Raw genomic sequence first — 19,915 nt, 5'->3', positions numbered from 1 at the left:
GGGCACATTTATTTTAGCACATTTATTCTTTATCTGATTACTTACTCCAGTTCCCACTCATAATCAACAACCTTTCTGGCATTATTTCCTCCCTTCTGTTTAATCTAATTTTTCTGTTTCATTTTCTCAACTCCTGCTTATTTTGTCAGAGTTAAATTAGAATAGTAAGCCATTGGGTTGCTTTTGTTCTTTTGACTTATTCATTGAGCCTTTTCTTTCTTTTGTTTATTTGGTTATATTGTTTATTTGTCAGCAAAAAATATTGTTTATATTAAATTTTAAACTCGGTGGTATTACATATAAATATAAAATTCAGTCATTTATTTTACAAATTAAAGATATTGGTGTGTTCATACACAATTCTGATTTTTGTAATTAGACAATCTAATTCCACTTTTGTGCAGGTGAATCTCAAGTTTATACTTCCATTTTTAGGTCTTGACCTTACTTTATTCTGGTCACTGAGGATAAAAACACAATAAAAAAAATTTCCAATTTCAAGGTATTTCACAAATTAGTATACCTTAAGAGTTAGAAACAGCAGTGCAATTTAACAATACATAGTGAATGTAGATGTATATAAAATTGCCTGGGGAAAATGTGTAATCACAGTATGGAGGAAGACTGCAATGAAAAATCTAGAGTTCATAGTCTATAGAGAGAAAGAGGAGCAACTTCACCTGGAAAAGACAGATAAAGAATAATTAGAAAGTTGAAAAAAATCAAGAGAAATGTCTATTAGAAAAATTAAGACAGTAGATGGGAATAGTCAATAGTGTCAAATATTGCATAAAATTAAAGTGAAAAAGTATTCTTGTTTTAAGAACTACTTCCAAGTAATCTGCTTTTAGAAAGAGTTTTCACACTTTGAGGAACCAGATCAATGGTGGCTACATAATACATGTATTTGTGTATATATACATATATATATATTCCACATATAAGAGGAGGTAAAGACAAAGACTAGAAAGAACACAAATGTCAAGAGCCAGAGAGAAAGCTCAAGGTGCTGAAGTGCATACTTCGCATACAGAAGTCTGAGATTTGATCACTGTCATTGTATGACCTCCAAAGCACTTCCATAGGGGACTCCAAACACTGAGCCAGATGTAGCCCCTGAGCACTGACCTTAAAACAAATTCAGACACAAAGCCTCCAAATATCAAGGGAAAATGAAAAGCATCACTGTATCCAGGGAGCTAAGAATGTATATGAAGCTAGTTTTACCACCAAGTGAATAAGGAAAACGATGAGTAAGATCTGAAAACATAGTGGCAAACCTTACAAGATAAAAGTCTGACAGAAAAGTGGTTACTGGGCTGGAGAGATAGTAGAGTGGGTGAAGTGCTTGCCTTGCACATAGTTGACCCTAATTTGTGGGAATAGATCTAAGCTGAAGCAGACAGTTAAGCAACACCTCAGAGATTGAGCATTTAGGCTCTGAAACGTTCTACAAGACTAGAGCAGCAAGCAGAATGGAACTAAGCAGAAGGAACTTTTCATCATAGAAATGGAGGTTAGGATTGCCGACTGGGGGATTCCAATCACACTTGAATCTAAAAGAAAAATAAGGAAGTTGCACAGATGGGAGACATGTGGCTAGTACTGTTTGCACTCAGCTACAACAGCCAAGATCCTGAACTGAGTTCAATCAATTAGCGTTAAGCCGAGCCCAGAGCACAGGTGTGAGCCCTGAGGATGAGACCAACTTGGTGCTGTTCTCAGCTAACTAGCAGAAGACAAAGACTAGAAATAACTATTCCATCCCTTATAGCTTAATTCTATAGTTCTCTCTCCCCCCTCTCTCTGTGTGTGTTCTGTGTGTGTGTGTGTGTGTGTGTGTGTGTGTGTGTCTTGTTCCCAAAAACTTTTCTTTTTTGGCAAATATTTAATATGGATTCCTACTTAAGATTATGGGCTGGAGCGATAGCACAGCGGGTAGGGCGTTCGCCTTACAAGTGGCCAACATGGCCGACCCGAGTTCGATTCCTCCGCCCCTCTCGGAGAGCCCGGCAAGCTACCGAGAGTATTGGATATGCCAGACACAGTAACAACAAAGTCTCCAATGGAGACGTTACTGGGCCCGCTCGAGCAAATCGACAATCAACGGGAGGGCCTTTACCTTACCTTACCTTACTTAAGATTATAGAGGCAAATTTCTGGGAGTAGTTTGGAAGGTTTAAGTTTTAATTTCACTCAGGTATTCATGTATACCCAAAGAAAAGTATACTCTGTTATTTCTAATGGAAGAAGAAAATTTTTTTTGAGAATTTGTACATAGAATATAATATAGACATTGTTATCATAAATAACTATTTTTATTTCAATTATTAAAGTTCAGTCATATTGATGGAGCTAACTGGCTTGGTGCCTAATCAGATACAGGTGTTTTCTAAAGCTTATTTGAATGTTAATTGTTAAAATATATTTCAAACATTTTAACTAATAAGTTAATTCAATTCTATTGCATATAATATTACTAGTAAGTACCATAAGCCATGTGTTGAGTGAATTTAGGGAAAACAAAGGATAGCATTCTTCTTGTGAATGAGAATCTATTTATTATTCCCTATCAAATAAATGGCTTATAATGAATGCTACATAATTGATGCACATTCTACCTTGAAATGCACTTGAATTATCCAGTGCTGACTTTGAAAATAAACTCTTTATCTATCATACTGAGTTTAGATTTTAAAAATGGGTTGTAATATATCTCATTTTGTAGCAATGTATTTTTCATAAACTTCACTAAATAATGCAACAAGACTTTCATGCAATGTTTTAATTTCATCATTAATATAGAAAGTAGAGGAAATTAAATTTCTTTTTCTCATATAAAACAAGCATAAAAGGTAAATTGTGGCTAACATTTCCTCCTCTCTTCTAGATTTTCTTTTCCTGCCTTTTCAGGGATCTTTCCCCATCAATCATATTTTCTGTCACCTGAAATTTCTACTTGGTCACTTCTCCATGTTCTGATCACGCCTTCTCTAAGGGAAAAAGTTCTTTCTGGATTTTTCATTCTCTATGAGCTACACTGTGTTTTGTCTCATATAATGAAGATGCTTGGATTTTTTTTAAAAAACTGCATGTTTTTTCCTCATTTTTAAAATACTTGTCAACTATATTTAAATTAGAATTGCTGAACCCCTATTATTGACACCTAGTTATGAAAATTAATAACAATATTTCTTTTTTTGTTATTGTTTTATTTTGTTCTGGGGCCACATTGGCAGAGCTCAGGGTTTACTTCAGGCTCTGGGCTTAGAGGTCACTCCTGGCAGGGCTCAGAGAACCAACAATATGCAGTACTAAGAATCAAACCAGAGTCAAGTATGTGCAAGGCAAGCACTTCACCCACTCTATAATCTCTCTAGTCCAATAACCATTTTTCTGTTAGACTTTTGCCTTTTAAAGTTTGGCACTATGTCTTTAGAGCTTATGTATCCATTTTCTCATTCTCTTCGTGTTAAAAATAGTTTTACATACATTCTCATTAGCCTCCATGGGTACAGCGATGCTTCTCATTATTCCTCTGACATCTGGAAGTTTTTTGTGTTTGGATTATGGCTAAAGAATGATACGTGGGTAAGGCACTTGTGCTGATACAGTCAACCCGGGTTTGATCCCTGATGCCACGTACGGTGCCCGGAGCAGAGTTGGGCATGACTAAAACACAAACAAAAAAGGAAATGTATCTATGGAAGATTTCTAAATAAAGGTGATAAATCATACAAATACAAATTTTAAACAAGTGACTTAAAAAAGAGATGATTGACAAATAAATGCCTGAGAGCCAGAACTTCCTCTCCTGCAGCAGAGATTTAGTTTCAAGCATGTTTCTAATCTTCCCAGTCTCCTCGTAGGTAGGTGTGGTTTGCCACTAAGTTATGAACAAGGAAATGCAGAGAAAAGTGATCTGACTCCTTTCCAGGTCTGGTTCATAGAAATCTCCCACAGGGAAGTCTCATTTTCTTCTTCCTACTGACAGATATAAGAATTCCAAACTTTCATAAGTTTGTTACTGTACCTCACAGTGAATCACTAATAAAAATTTTTAAAAAATAAACAAATAAAATGAAAATAAAGTAAAACAAAATAAAAACCTCCAAAAAAAAAAGTAAATGATTCCAGTGTTAGGGGTATAGGGTGGGGGTGGTGCCTGGGACTACCTGAGAAAAAGATTGGATTCTTAAAGGACTATACGCAACAGACTCTTCCTCACCAACCTACAGTAGATTATTACATGTGTAAGCATTAAAATTGTCTTGCCAACAGGTCAGAAAGAGCACATACTTTTCATGTGGAGGCCAGGGTCCATCCCTGGCATAGTATAATCCCTAGAACAAGGAGCAATCCCGAGCACTGTAGTGGGAATATTGACTGGTCTAGCCTCTTTGGAAAGCAATATGGACAACTCTCAAAACTAGAAATTGAATTTCCATATAATCCAGAAATTCCATATCTGAGCATCTATGCCAAAGATTCAAGAGCCCTATTTAGAAAAGACATTTGAACTTTCATATTCATTGCAGTCTGTCTGTCCTCCCATTGTTCATCGAGTTGCTTGAGTGGGCCTAGTAACGTCTTCATTGTGAAATTTGTTGTTACTGTGTCTGGCATATTGAATACTCTTGGTAGCTTGCCAGGCTCTCCAAGAGGGGCGGAGGAATCGAACCCTGCTTGGCCGGGCTGGCTGCGGACAAGGAAAATGCTCTATTGCAGTACAATAGCCAAAATCTGGAAATACCCTGAGTGTCTAGGAAGAGATGATAGATATGGGAACCACATTACATAAACAAGAATACAAGATGAAATCAGACAATTTTCTGCTATGTGGGTGGATCTGGAGAGTATTATGCTAGTCAGGAGGAGAGACACAGACACAAAATGATCTATCTCAAATGTGGGATGTAAAGATATATATATATATATATATATATATACATATATATATTAATAAGTGTCCAAGGACAACAGAAACTGAGAACTGATCTTCAGTAAGAAACTTACCATGGGTAAGGGTGGGCGGAAAGAACAGAAGGGGGCTCTGACAATGGAAGGGGAAGCTGACACTAGTGAACGATGTGGGGTTGGAAAGCATTAGACAAGAATCCTTACCATTAATAGTGCTGTGGAGTTAATTTTTTTTAAAAGAAAAGAATTGAATTGCGTTGTTTTAAATCATTGGGACTTCAGAGTTAGTTACAACTGGAATTACTGACTCAAGTTAACCTACAATATTCTTTAATTACCTTCTTTATTTCTCAGTTTTTATTCCTAGGATTTGAACCAAACTTCTTTCACCCCCCCTTCACTAATCGATCTTCAGGATGCCGCTACATTTTAACTTTTCCTTTATTTTTCATTTCCCCTCCTTCAAATTACAGACACAAATCCAAACCAAATCTCTTCAAGGTTTAGTTCTTTAAAGATATTACTGCCTCAGAAATCCAAAACCAACATTTAATTCTTTAACCCAGCTGTAGAAAGCAAATTACTTCACAATGCTTTTTCAGCATGTCTGATTTGGGGGAGGGGTAGACTCCAAATAATAGTGGTGAATCTTTTATTGAAATGATGAATCTAATCAAAGCAGATAGAGTGTTAACTAGAATTCATCTGCCTCACAGGGATGGGGAGGGGTGGGGGTGAGGTTTTATTGGGGTTCTTCATGGTAGAAAATAAGTGTTGGTAAAGGGAAATGTGTTTGATATTTGCATTACTGAGACATAAGCCTGAAAGCTTTGTAGCCTTTCCCACAGTGATTCAATAAAAAAAAAAAAAGATATTACTGCCTCAGAAGCAAGTTGCAAAAATGAATATTGGTCACCTCAATTCTAAAATAATCACAAACTGCCCTCTGTTCTAATCTAAATATTAAATATCTACAAACATATTTTTATTTTTTAGAAAAAGTAAAATTGAAGTAAATGTAAACATTTCTTTTCCATTTTATCCCTTCATTTTTTTTCTTATCCTCTTAGCTTCATTAGCTATACTTGGGAACAAAGGACCAAGGTGCATTCGCAACATGTTGACTGCCATTGGCTGCCCACAAACATCAAATATATTTGTTTATTCGCTCATACATGTGATCATTTACTTGTTGAGTATTCATTTGTATTCATCACAGGCTACTGCTAAGAAAGACAGAGGTGGGATGCTACCGTCAAAGGACAGAACTAGAAAAGTAAGCCCGGTAGTTACTGGTGTATGCACTGAGAGCAGGAGAACGATGCCAAGGCAGGGGTGTGGGGGAGTAAGACCTCAGATGGGTCCCTCAGACACTGCCATTGCCAGCAGAAGCCGGGGAAATCTGGGTCTGCGACTTCTGCTCACAACTCCCTCCCTCCTGCCTGGGAATAAAAATATCAGTGGAAATTATTCTATAAATGTGGCCATTATGTTTTACTTCTGCTGATATTGAAGTTCGTTCCTATTCCCTGAGGAAACAGGTGCCAGCAGTGCACGGAAAAGACGCAGTGGTCTGGGTAGGTTGGAGACGCCAGCCTGGAATTGAACATTTTCTGTAGGCAATCTTTTCATGGGTAATTGAATGTGGGTTCCTTGAAATGCTAGTGATTTAATACTTTTCCTATGAATTAAAAAATAAGTTCAGGTCTTCCTTTCTTTACAAAGTAGCCATTTAAATGTCTTCCAGTGATGAAAGTTATTTCTAACTTAAATATATCAGAAATTTGAAAATTAAAAAGGTTTAGTATTTAGGGCAAAGAGTTTCTGTCCTGTTTCACATAACCAGGACTGAAGCTTTAACATCCTGACATTTCCTGGCACAACAGGGACAAATGCTGCCATGTTTTACAGCCACACGGAGAATGAGGTAATCACTAGCAGCAGAGGCATTGATGTCTTTCTCTAAGTTATTCACAATCTTCAGGTCCCACATGTACTGATTCCTACCTGACATCTCCTCTCTGCCACATTCAATTGCTTTTGTTAATTTCATCGATTTAAAAGAGCAGTTCTGCTTTCTGCTTGCCTTTAAGGTAGGCAGAAGGATTGATGTATTTCCCTTACTTCTATTCCCTGCGGTTGATGACATTTTCAATAAGGAATCTTATTTTTGTTCTCTACTTTGCATTATAAATGTCTTTGAAATGTATAGTCATTGAAGTATTTAGTTGTACTCATGGAACTATATACATGTATGTGTCTACAGATATGTAAAGAAACAAAAATATAATTATTATAGTATATGTGCATTCTGTACATATGTAGAATTTATGGTAATTATAATTGTATAATTACATATAATTATATATTCATATAGTCAGATGCACATTACTGACATGCATCAATCTTACATATATGATTATATGTATTATTCATACGTAGATTTATATTTATAGTTGTTACACCCAGCAGTATTCACAGGGCCAGTATTTGCCATGTCCAGTGATTCTCAGGTTGGCGGTGCCAGCTTGGTAATAAGAAGCTTGGCCTCTGTTCAAGGGGATCAGACTCAAGATACTGTTACACATATAATTTACCACTTGAATTATATTTTCGGCCCCTTTATTCTGTTTATAAGTATGTGTGTGCACACGCCTGTGTGTATGTGTGTAGCATTGTAACACTGTCCCATTGTTCATTGATTTGCTCGAGTGGGCGCCAGTAACGTCTCCATTGTGAGATTTGTTGTTACTGTTTTTGGCATATCATATATGCCACAGGGAGTTTGGCAGGCTCTGCCGTGCAGATGGGATACTTTTGGTAGCTTGCCAGGCTCTCTGAGAGGGACGAAGGAATTGAACCTCGTGCAAGGCAAATGGCCTACCTGTTGTGTATATACATAAATAAATATACACACGTATGTTGGTTGGGCGCCACACCCTGCAGTGCTCAGGAATTACTCCTGGCTCTGTGCTCAGAAATTACTTCTGGCACTGCTTGGGAACCATTTGTGATGTCAGAGATCAAACCCAGTTCTAACTTATACATGGCAAATACTTTACCAATTGTACTATTTCTCCAGCCCTCTCTATATTTTTTGACACAATGAAATGTTGAGGGATGAGATGGATATGAAAGAAGTATATTAATGAAATTTTTTTGTCAGTTATAAATATTATTACTTTGTGTCTCAGCACTTAGAAGTTGGGTAACTTGGTATATTTCATCATTTAAATTTAATCAAAGATCCATAATCTACAGACTTTCAACAAAAATAACAGCTTTGTTGCATAGCATATTTACATGAGGTTAGAGTCAAGGACCATAGCATTTGTCTTTGTTGTGAACTTGGAATACAACAAAAGTCTGCAGCAAATTTTATTTTTTTTGTATGGACACTTAAAGCCACCATTTTCTAGTTAATGATAATTAGCTTCCACTTATCTAAAACTTATGAGTAAATAATGATTAATCCATTCCAATGTTTTTCTTTTCAATTCTTTTAAAAAATCTTCAATAGCCTCCATTGGTTAATTCATTAAAATAATCAAAGTGCTAAATTTGTAGACATATTGTAATTATAAATACATATACTTGTAAAAACTGATAAATCATGATGTTTGCATCTGAATTATGAATGTAACCTTAATTAATAAGTAGTGTTTCATACAGAACTAGAAAATGAATGTATGTGTTTATATGCATGCATAAACATACATATATACATAAGTGAAACATAAACTTGCATATACTTATGCATATGTACAGAACAAATACATATAATGATAAATGAATAGCATAAAAATGAAGTTTGAGAATACATTTATATGCAGATAATAAATCACAGCCTATTCAGAGATTGTATCTTAGGAAAGAATATAGAATTTCTGCGAAAAACTCTTTTGTGTGTCTTTTTGTCACTATACATAAATGTGATTTGGGGCAACTAAGAATCTCAAAATCTTGCATTTCTCAAATTAACTGAGTCTCTTCTATTTATAACTGACTGGATTATCTTAGTATATTATTTAACCTCTATGTCAATTTCCTCACATGTCAAATACAGTAAAGATTTATATGCAATGGTGAAGTGTTGTGAATATACTATGGAATGAAACATGCTGTACAAACCACAAAGGGTTATATACTTTAATAGAAATAATAGTGGTATTACCATATCAACTATTACAATTTACATAATTAAAAGAATAATTACTTTAAAGTTTCACTAGTGACTTCATTTTATTTATCTAAGTTTTGAAATGTAATCTCATTTCAAAGTAAAAATCAAAGACCTAACATCATTCCAACATTTAAATATCTAGTGAGATATTCTATAGATATTATTAATCAGAAAAGTTAACTTCTGACAAATGAGAAATACTTTAAGGCTTTTATAATAAATGTTAACACAGATTTAGTATATATTAAAAATTAGTATACTGCTGAATTTGTGTATATATCAATGAATTTGTTCTAGTTACTAGAAAACTAGTATTGGACAATTAATTTTGGCAAAATTTAAAATAACAGACACGTTTTCTTGTAAAATTTGTCTATTTATAACAAGGAAAACTACCCACTTATCTATTGATCTAGAAATGTATGTAAAATAAAAGGCAATAAAGAAAGCTGTTTAAAGAAAAAATTGTCTATCTCATCTGAGTGAAGACAAACAGATCTCAAGACTACCTTGAGGTAGCCTTGAGGTTACTGACTCATTGATAACAAGAAGATAGAAAGCTGCCAGTTCTAGACAGTTATTAGAGCACGTACAGAGAACATAACCATACCCCTAACTTTAAAATGCATATTCACTCACAAGTCCCCTAGCTGCATAATGCAATGCTGCAATACTAATGATACATGTAAAGTATCATCACTCGTGTATTTCTTATGTACATATACAGCTTTATTGACACTTAAAACATACTGCATATACCCAAAGCCTGATGATTTTCTTCCTCTTAGGTCACTTCTTAACAAACCTTTGCCCCCAAACACAGCATTATATTTTCCATTTGATAGTGTCTGTATTCCACTCCAAAGATGTGAAGTGTTGTTTTAATAATTTCTGTTGCTTTATTTGGGCTGGAGCAATAGCACAGCGGGTAGGGAATTTGCCTTGCAAGTGGCCAACATGGCCGACCTGGGTTCGATTCCTCCACCCCTCTTGGAGAGCCCAGCAAGCTACCGAGAGTATCTTGCCGGCACTGCAAAGCCTGGCAAGCTACCCGTGACGTATTGAATATGCCAAAGACAATAACAATTGTCACAATGGAGACGTTACTGGGCCCGCTCGAGCAAATCAATGAACAATGGTAAGACAGTGACAGTGACTGTTTATTTAATCTTTGTAATCTTAAATTTTTATTGCATGAACTAAATTCTCATTGAATCCTTTTTTTTTAGAAAGATTTTTATTTTTGCTTTTTGGGTCACATTCAGCAATGCACAGGGGTTACTCCTGGCTCTGCACACAGGAACTACCCCTGGCAGTGCTCAGGGGACCATATGGGATGCTGGGAATCAAACCCAGGTCGATCGCATGCAAGGCAAATGCCTTACTTGCTGAGCTATCACTCCAGCCCCTCTTATTGAATTCTTATTGGGACCTTGAGTAAAATTTGCCTAACTTCTCCTCTTTCTTATCTCAGAAAAGAGCAAGAATTTACCCCTGTATGAGATCTCTGGCCCCCTGAACATCACATGGCTGGGGCTGGCTCACAAGGTTGTACAGATAACGTGGAAACTGGATGTGACCTAGTGATGACTGCTTCAGTAGGGAAGGAAGGAATTTATCCCAGGTGATAAAGGAGCTAATGGAGGGCCTCAAAACCTCTTCTTTCTCTCCATTTTCTGACCTTTCTGGGAATTACACTAGCAACATTGATTTGGGCTAAGGCTTCCCTCATACATTGTTCTGAAATTAAAATAATTTAATTTAATTTAAAAGAGTTAAATTCCAGTCCAGTTACTGAGATCCCCTGAGAGTCAGGGTAACCTTGTTAATTCCTAGTTGATGTAAATGAAGCCAAATGGGTGTGCTGTGGAACTGGGGGGTAATTGCAGACACAGGACAGGAATTTACCTGAATAATCTGGACTTCCTTTTATCCAAGGCTTCCTTTGAATCCAATCTCTGGAAATATATCCAAATATGCCAATGGCATTCAGATATGAAAAAAAAAAAAAGGCCCTCCCGTTGATCATCGATTTGCTCGAGCGGGCCCAGTAACGTCTCCATTGGAGACTTTGTTGTTACTGTGTCTGGCATATCGAATACTCTCGGTAGCTTGCCGGGCTCTCCGAGAGGGGCGGAGGAATCGAACTCGGGTCGGCCATGTTGGCCGCTTGTAAGGCGAACGCCCTACCCGCTGTGCTATCGCTCCAGCCCTACAGATATGAAATCTGGTAATAAAACAACAGTTTTCTTACAAGTGTTGATTTAACATGAGGTTGACATGATTTATGCTTATTAGTTTAGATATAATCCGAAAGTCATTACAAAAAATATTCACATTATTTCCTATATGTTATTCTAAAATATACACTGTGTACAGTAGGTCAACTTTTTTTTGGGTGCTAATTGAGAATTTATTTAAATTTTAAGTAGATAATATTGGCAATACTCTTGAAATATATATATATACATATTTTAAATTTTATTAGTGAAACACTATGAGGTACAGTTGTAGACTTACAATTTTTGTGTTTGGGTTTCAGTTAGACAATGATCAAGTATTGATCCCTCCACCAGTGCCAATTTTCCACCACCAATGATCCCAGTATCCTTCCCATCCCCATCGCCCCATTGCAACCCACTCTGTGGCAGGGCATTCCCTTCTGTTCTTTCTTTCCTTTTGGGTGCTATGGTTTGCAAAAGAGGCATTAAGTGGCAATCATGTTTGGTCTATAGTCTATTTTCAGCGTGAATCTCCCATCCCTCCCAACACCCTTTACTTGGTGTTCCCTTCGCTATCTGTGCTGCCTTTCCCCCTAGTATGTGCAGCTGCCCTACAAGCCATGGAGTGAACCTCCTGGTACTTTTCTCTGCTACTCTTGAGTGTTAGTCTCCTATTTTGTTACTTTATATTCCCCAGATAAATGCAATTTTTCTATTTTTGTCCCTCTTTTTTTGACTCATTTCACTTGGCATGATACTTTCCATGTAGTACCACTTGTATGTAAATTTCATGACTTCATCTTTTCAACTGCATAGTACTCCATTGTGTAGATGTATCAAGGTTTCTTTAACCAGTCATCTGTTCTCAGGCGCTTGGGTTTTTTCTGGATTTTGGCTATTGTGAACAGTGCAGCAATGAACATAGAAGTGCTGATGTCATTTCGACTGTACTTTTTTGCCTCTATGGGATATATTCCCAGAAGTGGTATTGCTGGGTCAAATGGGGGCTCAATTTCTAATTTTTGGAGAATTGTCCATAATGTTTTCCAAAAGAGCTGAACCAGTCTGCATTCCTGCCAGCAGTGAAGGAGTGTCCCTTTCTCATCACATCCATGTCAACACCGGTTGATTTTGTTCATTTGGATGTGGGCCAGTCTTTATGGTGTGAGATGATATCTCATTGTTGTTTTGATCTGCATCTCCCTTTATGACTAATGATGTAGAGCATTTTCTCATGTGCCTTTTTGCCATTCAGATTTCTTCTTTGAGAAAGTTTCTGTTCATTTAATTTATTTCATTTATTTATTTTTTTATTTGTAAATTTTTCGGTTTCAATTATACAATGATCAAATACCCATCCCTCCACCAGTGCCCATTTCCCACCACCACTGATCTGAGTATCCCTCCCACCCCCCATCCCCCCCATCCCACCATGCCTCTGTGGCAGAGCATTCCTTTTTGTTCTCTCTCTCTTATTGGGTGTTATGGTTTGCAAAAGAGGCAATGGGTGACAATCATGTTTGGTCTATAGTCTACTTTAAGCATGCTTCTCCCATCCATTTATTGATGGGGTTGGATGTTTTCTTCTTGTGGAGTTTAACCAGTACTTTGTATATCCTTGATATCAACCCCTTGTCTGATGGGTATTGGGCTAATATCCTTTCCCATTCTGTAGACTGTCTTTGTATTTTGGTAACTGTTTCTTTTGAGGTGCAGAAGCTTTTTAGTTTAAGATAATCACCTTTGTCTATCTCTGTTTTCACTTGCTTGGCCAGTAGCATGTCATCTTTGCAGGTACTGTTCGCTTCAATGTCATGGAGGGTTTTGCCAACCTTGTCTTCAATGTACCTTATGGATTCTGGTCTGATGTTGAGGTCTCTAATACATTTTGATCTTACTTTTTTACATGGTGTTAGGTAGAGATTTGAGCCCATTTTTTTGCATGTAGCTGTCCAATTTTGCCAGCACAATTTATTAAAGAGGGTTTCCCTGCTCCATTTCACTTTTCTTTCCCCCTTATCGAAGATTAATCATGGTAATCACGGTCCTCCCATTGTTCATCGATTTGCTTGAGCAGGCCCAGTAATGTCTCCATCGTGAGACTTGTTGTTACTGTGTTTGACATATTGAATATGTCACGGGTAGCTTGCCAGGCTCTGCTGTGCGGGCGAGATACTCTCCATAGCTTGCTGGGATCTCTGAGAGGGGCGGAGAAATCGAACTCGGGTCGGCCATATTGGCGGCATGCAAGGCAAACACCCTACCACTGTGCTATCGCTTCAGCCTTGCTCGCTTCAGCAGCACATATATTAAAATACTTATCAAAGATTAGATGATCATATGCTTGGGAGGAGATGTCAGAATATTCAACTCTGTTTCATTGGTCTGCAGCTCTGCCTTTGTTCCAGTACCATGCTGTTTTAATTATTACTGCTTTGTCGTAGAGCTTGAAGTTAGGAAGGTTGATTCCCCCCATTTTCTTTTTCCCAAGAATTGCTTAAACTATTCGTGGAGCTTATGGACTGGAGCGATAGCACAGCGGGTAGGGCGTCTGCCTTGCACGCAGCCAACATGGCTGACCCGAGTTCGATTCCTCCACCCCTCTCGGAGAGCCCGGCAAGCTACCGAGAGTATTCGATATGCCAGACACAGTAACAACAAAGTCTCCAATGGAGACGTTACGGGGCCCGCTCGAGCAAATCGATGATCAACGGGAGGGCCTTTACTTTACTTACTTTACTTATTTATTTATTGAATCACCATGAGATACAGTTACAAGCTTTCATGTTTGAGTTTCAGTCATACAATGATAGAACACACATCCCTCCACCAGTGCACATTTTCCACCACCAATGTCCCCAGTATGCCCATCCCCATCCCAACCCTCCCCCTGCCTCTATGGCAGACAATTTCTCCCATATTCTCTCTCTACTTTTTGGCATTATGGTTTGCAATATAGATACTGACCTTTATTTTCTCTTCTTTCTATGTAGAAAAACTATACTACTCTAGACTTCCAGTACTTTGCACCCCATCTCTTTGAACACAAAAATTGTTTCAAGCATTAGATGACACAAAAGAAACAGTATAGGTGAGTCTCCTCTTTTCTTTTACTTCTATCTTTACATTTGGATCTCCAGTGCTGCATGAGTCAAGTCTGGCATGTGATAGATACTAAGTGATAGAGGGTAATGGATTAAAATCATTTTCCAAGAAAATTCAACTGTTCCAAGGTGAACGGCCTGGGTTTCTGAGAATTGTAAAACAGGATTGTTGGTGAATACCAAATCTAAGATGATAGGAGAAAGTTTGAGCACAAAGAATAAGGAAAACTAGTGAAGGAAGGAGGTGGAATTTCTTTCTTTCCATTACAAACTGTATCTAGGCATATAAGAATCCCCCCTAAAAGAAATACACAAATCCCAGATACTTCCACATGAAGCCAAACTATCTCTTGACTGAGCATGACAGCCATGTATGAGTGCATCTCATACACTCCTTCTAGCAGAGTGGCCATCAAACAAAAAGTATGTTAGAGCAGTTATGGGCAAAATACACAAAGATGCAGCCTTCATCCTAGAAACATCAAGAGCTTTCCTCTTCACTAGAACTTCAATTGCTGGTTTGTTAGACTGGTCACAGAAAACCATCCAGAATATGTGTGGTGCAGGAGTGAGTGAGTCCAGACAAGAGAGCAAATGAACCACCACATTCAGATAACTTGATAAAAAGGCTTCTGTACCATCTCTTTGTTAACTCAAAACTGCTAACTTTTATTGGGAGGAATTGGCCTTTTCTGCAGGATCAGAAGGTAAGAGAAATCTGTGGTTTCAATTTTTTTTTGGTTGCATCAATTGTCTCCATCCAATTTCTGTACAATAATATTTTCCAACCAAGACCCATTTGTTTGTGAAAATTTTAATCTTTCTGGTCCTTAACAAGGTCCTTAAATTAAATTACATCTGTGGAGTAATAATATGCTGAGTTTTTTGTTAATTTTTCTCCAGAGTGATGTGGATAGCAATAGCATCCCAATCCCATTTTAATTACAATGTTATTTCTATTAGACAACACAAATACTGGATTTATGGTACCAGTTATGTATTTCTCCCAGTCAGTATAGCCATAATAATTCACAACCATTGACAATTTTAATAATTGTAGCATCATCTTAGACTCGCTGTCAGCCAGAGAGCAACAAAATACGCCAAAAAAATAATCCTAGTTTCTGGTTTCTTGAGCCTGTCTTAATTTCAGTTAGTCCTAAATGGGCCAAAGAATAGATTGTGAGAAAGATTAATGTGAGGGAGGTTTATCATGGTGTGTTTTTGATATCAAGATAAGGGATAGGGGAAAAACATAATTTGACAGGAGAAAATAATTTGTGATGTAGGCTCGATGGAGACTTCAAAGGGTTCCACAAGGATATTTTTATACTGGCATGACCCTTATAAGTTAAGCTGACTTGTTTTCTCACTGATCTGATCATTGATTAAATATAGTCCAGGATGAGGAAAATATCACTCTTTAGCTAAAGAATCCTGGTAAGAAGATGAAGGTTGTGGACTTCTTGTGCATAGTACTTCTAGCATCTGAGCAAGTAAATAATTTATTTCTAAAACAATTTAAAACTAAAATGTTTTCCTACCTGTGCATTTTCCATTATTCTGAAATATTCTATTTTCAGAGTTTCTCACCTCCTCCCCTCCCTGTTGGTTATTTCAACATACATAAACATCAACTATAATTACGTAGCTTTTAATTTTGACAATTCTAGTCTGAAAATTTATAAGATATATATGATTTAAAATGATTTACCCTTGTTTAAAAAAATCACTTTGTGGGGCTGGAGTAATAGCACAGTGGGTAGGGCATTTGCCTTGCATGCTGCCTACCCGGGTTTTATTCCCAGCATCCCATACGGTCCCCCGAGCACCGCCAGAAGTGATTTCTGAGTGCAAAGCCAGGAGTAACTCCTGAGCATTGATGGGTGTGACCAAAAAACAAACAAATCACTTTGTGAAAACGTTCTAAGGGCTCCATGTGGTAGAATGATTCCTGATGAGATAGCAGCAAAGTATTTATTTGTCATGTCTTATGTTCATCAGTTTACTTTTGTTAGCACAAAAGTGGATTTTTCTGCGCTGATGGGTTCTTGAGAGTTATAAGAAGATTTGCATACAAAACTCGATAGATGAAAAATTAGAGTTTATTGTACAGATAAAAGTAGATGGGACCGGGTCCCTCCCCAGATGTCCTGGCCTCTCCGTTACATATCCTTTACACCAGTCCTGTCCTACACCTTCTACTAGCCTTCTATGAATGGCGACTGCGTGAATGATGACTAGGTATTGTCCCATGCTGCCCCACTCTGTGAAGGACTTCTCGCCATGGCCACAAGTGTTGAATCCCTGTACATTGTATTCTACTCCTGCCCGGTTCAGAGTGGCCTGGCTGTACTGGGCTTCATGTCGGGGAACACAACTGCACTTTATCCTGGAGGTCCAGGTAGAGAGGAGAGTCCAGAGAGCATGTGCTAAAAGAGAGAGGGGGAGCAAGGGAGAGAGAGAGAGAGAGAGAGAGAGAGAGAGACAGAGAGACAGAGACAGAGAGACAGAAAGACAAGGGAGGGAGGGAGACAAGGGGGGGAGAGAAACAAAGACAGAGACAGAGAGACAGAGACAGAGAGACAGACAGACAGAGAATTGGGTCTGGGGGCCTCTTTTTATTTGCTGCCAAATCCCACCCGCAGCCATCCCATTCTACATTCTGATTGGCTACCTGTTTCTTGGGCGAAGATATAAAGTGACCTGGCGCTCCACACCTCAGTTCCTGATATAACGCTTTCTACAAAACCGGTTATTTTTTAAAAGAGAATGGTGACATGTATACACTCCACTACATTTTTTTCTCTATTATTTCATTGAGATGAAATATTTAATTATTTTTACAATTTTTCACAATATATTGGGGTAAAATATTATATGAAATGTAATTGTTAGACAGCTTACAATTATTAGCTTTTTCCAAGGACTCTGCGAATGCTAAAATCATTTCATGTTCTATTTATTCAAAAAATTTGTAATTTTTGGTAAAGTTAATTTCCAGGGGACTGAGATTCTGCACTCTTATAATGTTTTCGTGACTCTTATCTTAATGCTGAGTATCATTTCTGTGACCTATTTTGATCTCCTTGTAAATTTGATTTTTCTAAAATAACATCTATATTATTGTTAATGCCTGAAGATTTCAAGCTTCTACATTATATTTTGAAGTCTCCCTTAGTTCTCAATAACATTTCCAGATTAAAAAAAATGTATTGCACTTCTCTTTCAACATCTGTGATTATCTTTCTGTAAGTTCAATTTTTTGGCAATGGAAAGCTTTTGTACTTTGCAATTGGATTGTAACCAGTAGTCAGTAACCATCAAAAAGGAGCAGATAGAGGATTCTTTTCTTTTTATATTCTCCAGTTCCTTGAAAAATTAATTAGTGTGCCTTTAGAAATTGCTCTAGAGATGTTTATAGAAAATTGTTGGTTTGGGGGAATATGCCAGCTGCACGTGTTGGTTGCACATTAAGGAGTGGGTAGTTGGTTTGCATTCCCAGCTATATTGCACTGTGGGAAAGCTATAGTCCCAATCCAAAGAATATGCTGCCCAGAGCTCCAAATATGTCACAATAATTGATTGCGTGGAAGCTACAAAAGACAATTCAGCACAATCTTCTGAGGAATAGAACATTTTTATAGGATTCATTGGAAGGCCCAACCTTGAATAAATAATATGAAACTCCTTTTCTGCCAAGCTCTGCCATCACACAGTTTGTTCTGTCAAAGCATTTGGTATATTCTTAGTCTATTATGATTCCTGTTAAAGGGAATTTTGTTGCTGGAAATAATAACTTTATATTATCAATATACACAGGGCATTATGTGATATAAATCCCAAGTGAAAAGTTAGTTTGAAGTACTTTCATAATAGGCATATATTTAAACTAAAGATGAACTATTGGTACTGATACTATGAGCTAAATTGTTTTCATAAAATTAATATGTGGAAGTCCTAAGTCCTGATAGACTGGAACATAATTTTTGGAAACACGATTTCTAAAGAGGTAATTAAATTAAAATGAGGTCATTTAAGGTGGGCTCCAATCCAAATATGAAGAAATTTTGACACAAGTGCATACTCTGTATAGTGACAAGACTTACAAGTCAAATAGGCCTCAGACTAAAACACTTGCTGACACTTGACTTTGGATTCTAGCTTCCATAATCGAAAGAAAATTAACTTGTTTTCTATGCCAACTAGTCAGTTAAGTTTTGTTATGGCAATTCTAGCAATCCAATATACTGCCCGCAGCCATAAGAAAATTTACAGGATTTTCAATTTCTATTTTAAGTTATACTTTGTTAATGAATTTCATTATTAATTTACCTGGGAGATGTTGTCAAAATTAGAGTGAACCAGTATCCATTGCTAAATAAAATGGCTTTTAAATTTCTTACATCATTTGAATTATTGAAAACTTCTACATGTTATCAAAAGAAAGTGATGCAGCCAAAAATTATAATATGCTACTATGATTTAGAAGATTAGAAACACTTTGGTGATCAAATAAAGGGTAAATAGGGGCTGAAGCAATAGCACAGTGGGTAGGGAGTTTGACTTGCACGCGGCCAGCCTAGGTTCGATTCCCAGCATCTCATATGGTCCTCTGAGCACCGCCAGTACATGTGTGGGACCCTAATCATCATAACAATAGCAGCAACAACAACCGGGAGGGTAGGGGGAAAAGAAACTATACATTAAGATATTATACTATGATTTTTCAAAAATTAATTATCTATAGAATCTTAGCATTACCTTAGCTTAATACTTTAGAAATCAGACTGAGTCATTAGGAGTAGTGCAAATGTGCAATCATTCAACTTAAAATATATGTGGTATCCCTACCACAGGCCATTTTCTTAATCAAATTCCTCAGTAGTCTATCAAATAAAGTAAATAAAAGTATGTTCTGAAGATAAGGCTTTTGTAGAAGTAATTAAATTTAAATGAACTCAAAAGCATGGGCTTCGTTTCTGATAGAACCAATGTCCATCTAAGAGGACTCAGCAATTTGTGACACAGATGAAAGACCACAACAAAAGTCAATATCTGCAAGCCAGAGGTCAAAAACTCAGAAACACAGTCCTATTGTTATCTTGGGCTTCCAGAATCCAGAATCCAGAACCTTGATAAAGATCTGTTGTATAAAGTAGTATTTCTCAACTTTTTTCTGACAGTAGCCCTCTTTCTGTGTTTTGTTATACCTACCCTTTCTGTGGCTTGTCATACCAGTTGCTCCTCACAGATTTCTGCTCTGTCTACTTACATGATTTTCACCTATGTCCCCTTAGAAAATTCCAGAGTCATACATGGATGACCATATGGAACCCGATTGAGAGAACTGTTTTAAGCCAATAGTAGTTTGTTCTGGCATGTCTCTAGTAATGTAATAATGTTGCCCTTATAAAACTGTTGAGAACATATGAGAGAGAATTGTTTTTCTCCAAAGATATAGGTTTTTTTTTTTAACTAGTCAC

At 37.1% G+C, this 19,915-nt stretch overlaps 1 protein-coding gene across 1 annotated transcript in view; it reads right to left on the bottom strand.

The window, feature by feature from the left end:
• Window positions 1–335: 335 nt before the first annotated feature.
• XIRP2 (xin actin binding repeat containing 2) overlaps window positions 336–19,915 on the bottom strand; it is a 96,433-nt gene continuing 76,853 nt past the window's right edge. Inside the window, exon 9 of the mRNA XM_056110308.1 lies at window positions 336–680. The gene's annotated coding sequence lies outside the window, so the exon portion shown is untranslated. The remainder of the gene's footprint in view (window positions 681–19,915) is intronic.

This window comes from Sorex fumeus, unplaced genomic scaffold (assembly GCF_029834395.1).
Source record: "Sorex fumeus unplaced genomic scaffold, SorFum_2.1 ptg000009l, whole genome shotgun sequence".
Taxonomy (NCBI): Eukaryota; Metazoa; Chordata; class Mammalia; order Eulipotyphla; family Soricidae; genus Sorex; species Sorex fumeus.
This window is presented reverse-complemented; position numbering and strand designations above follow the sequence as displayed.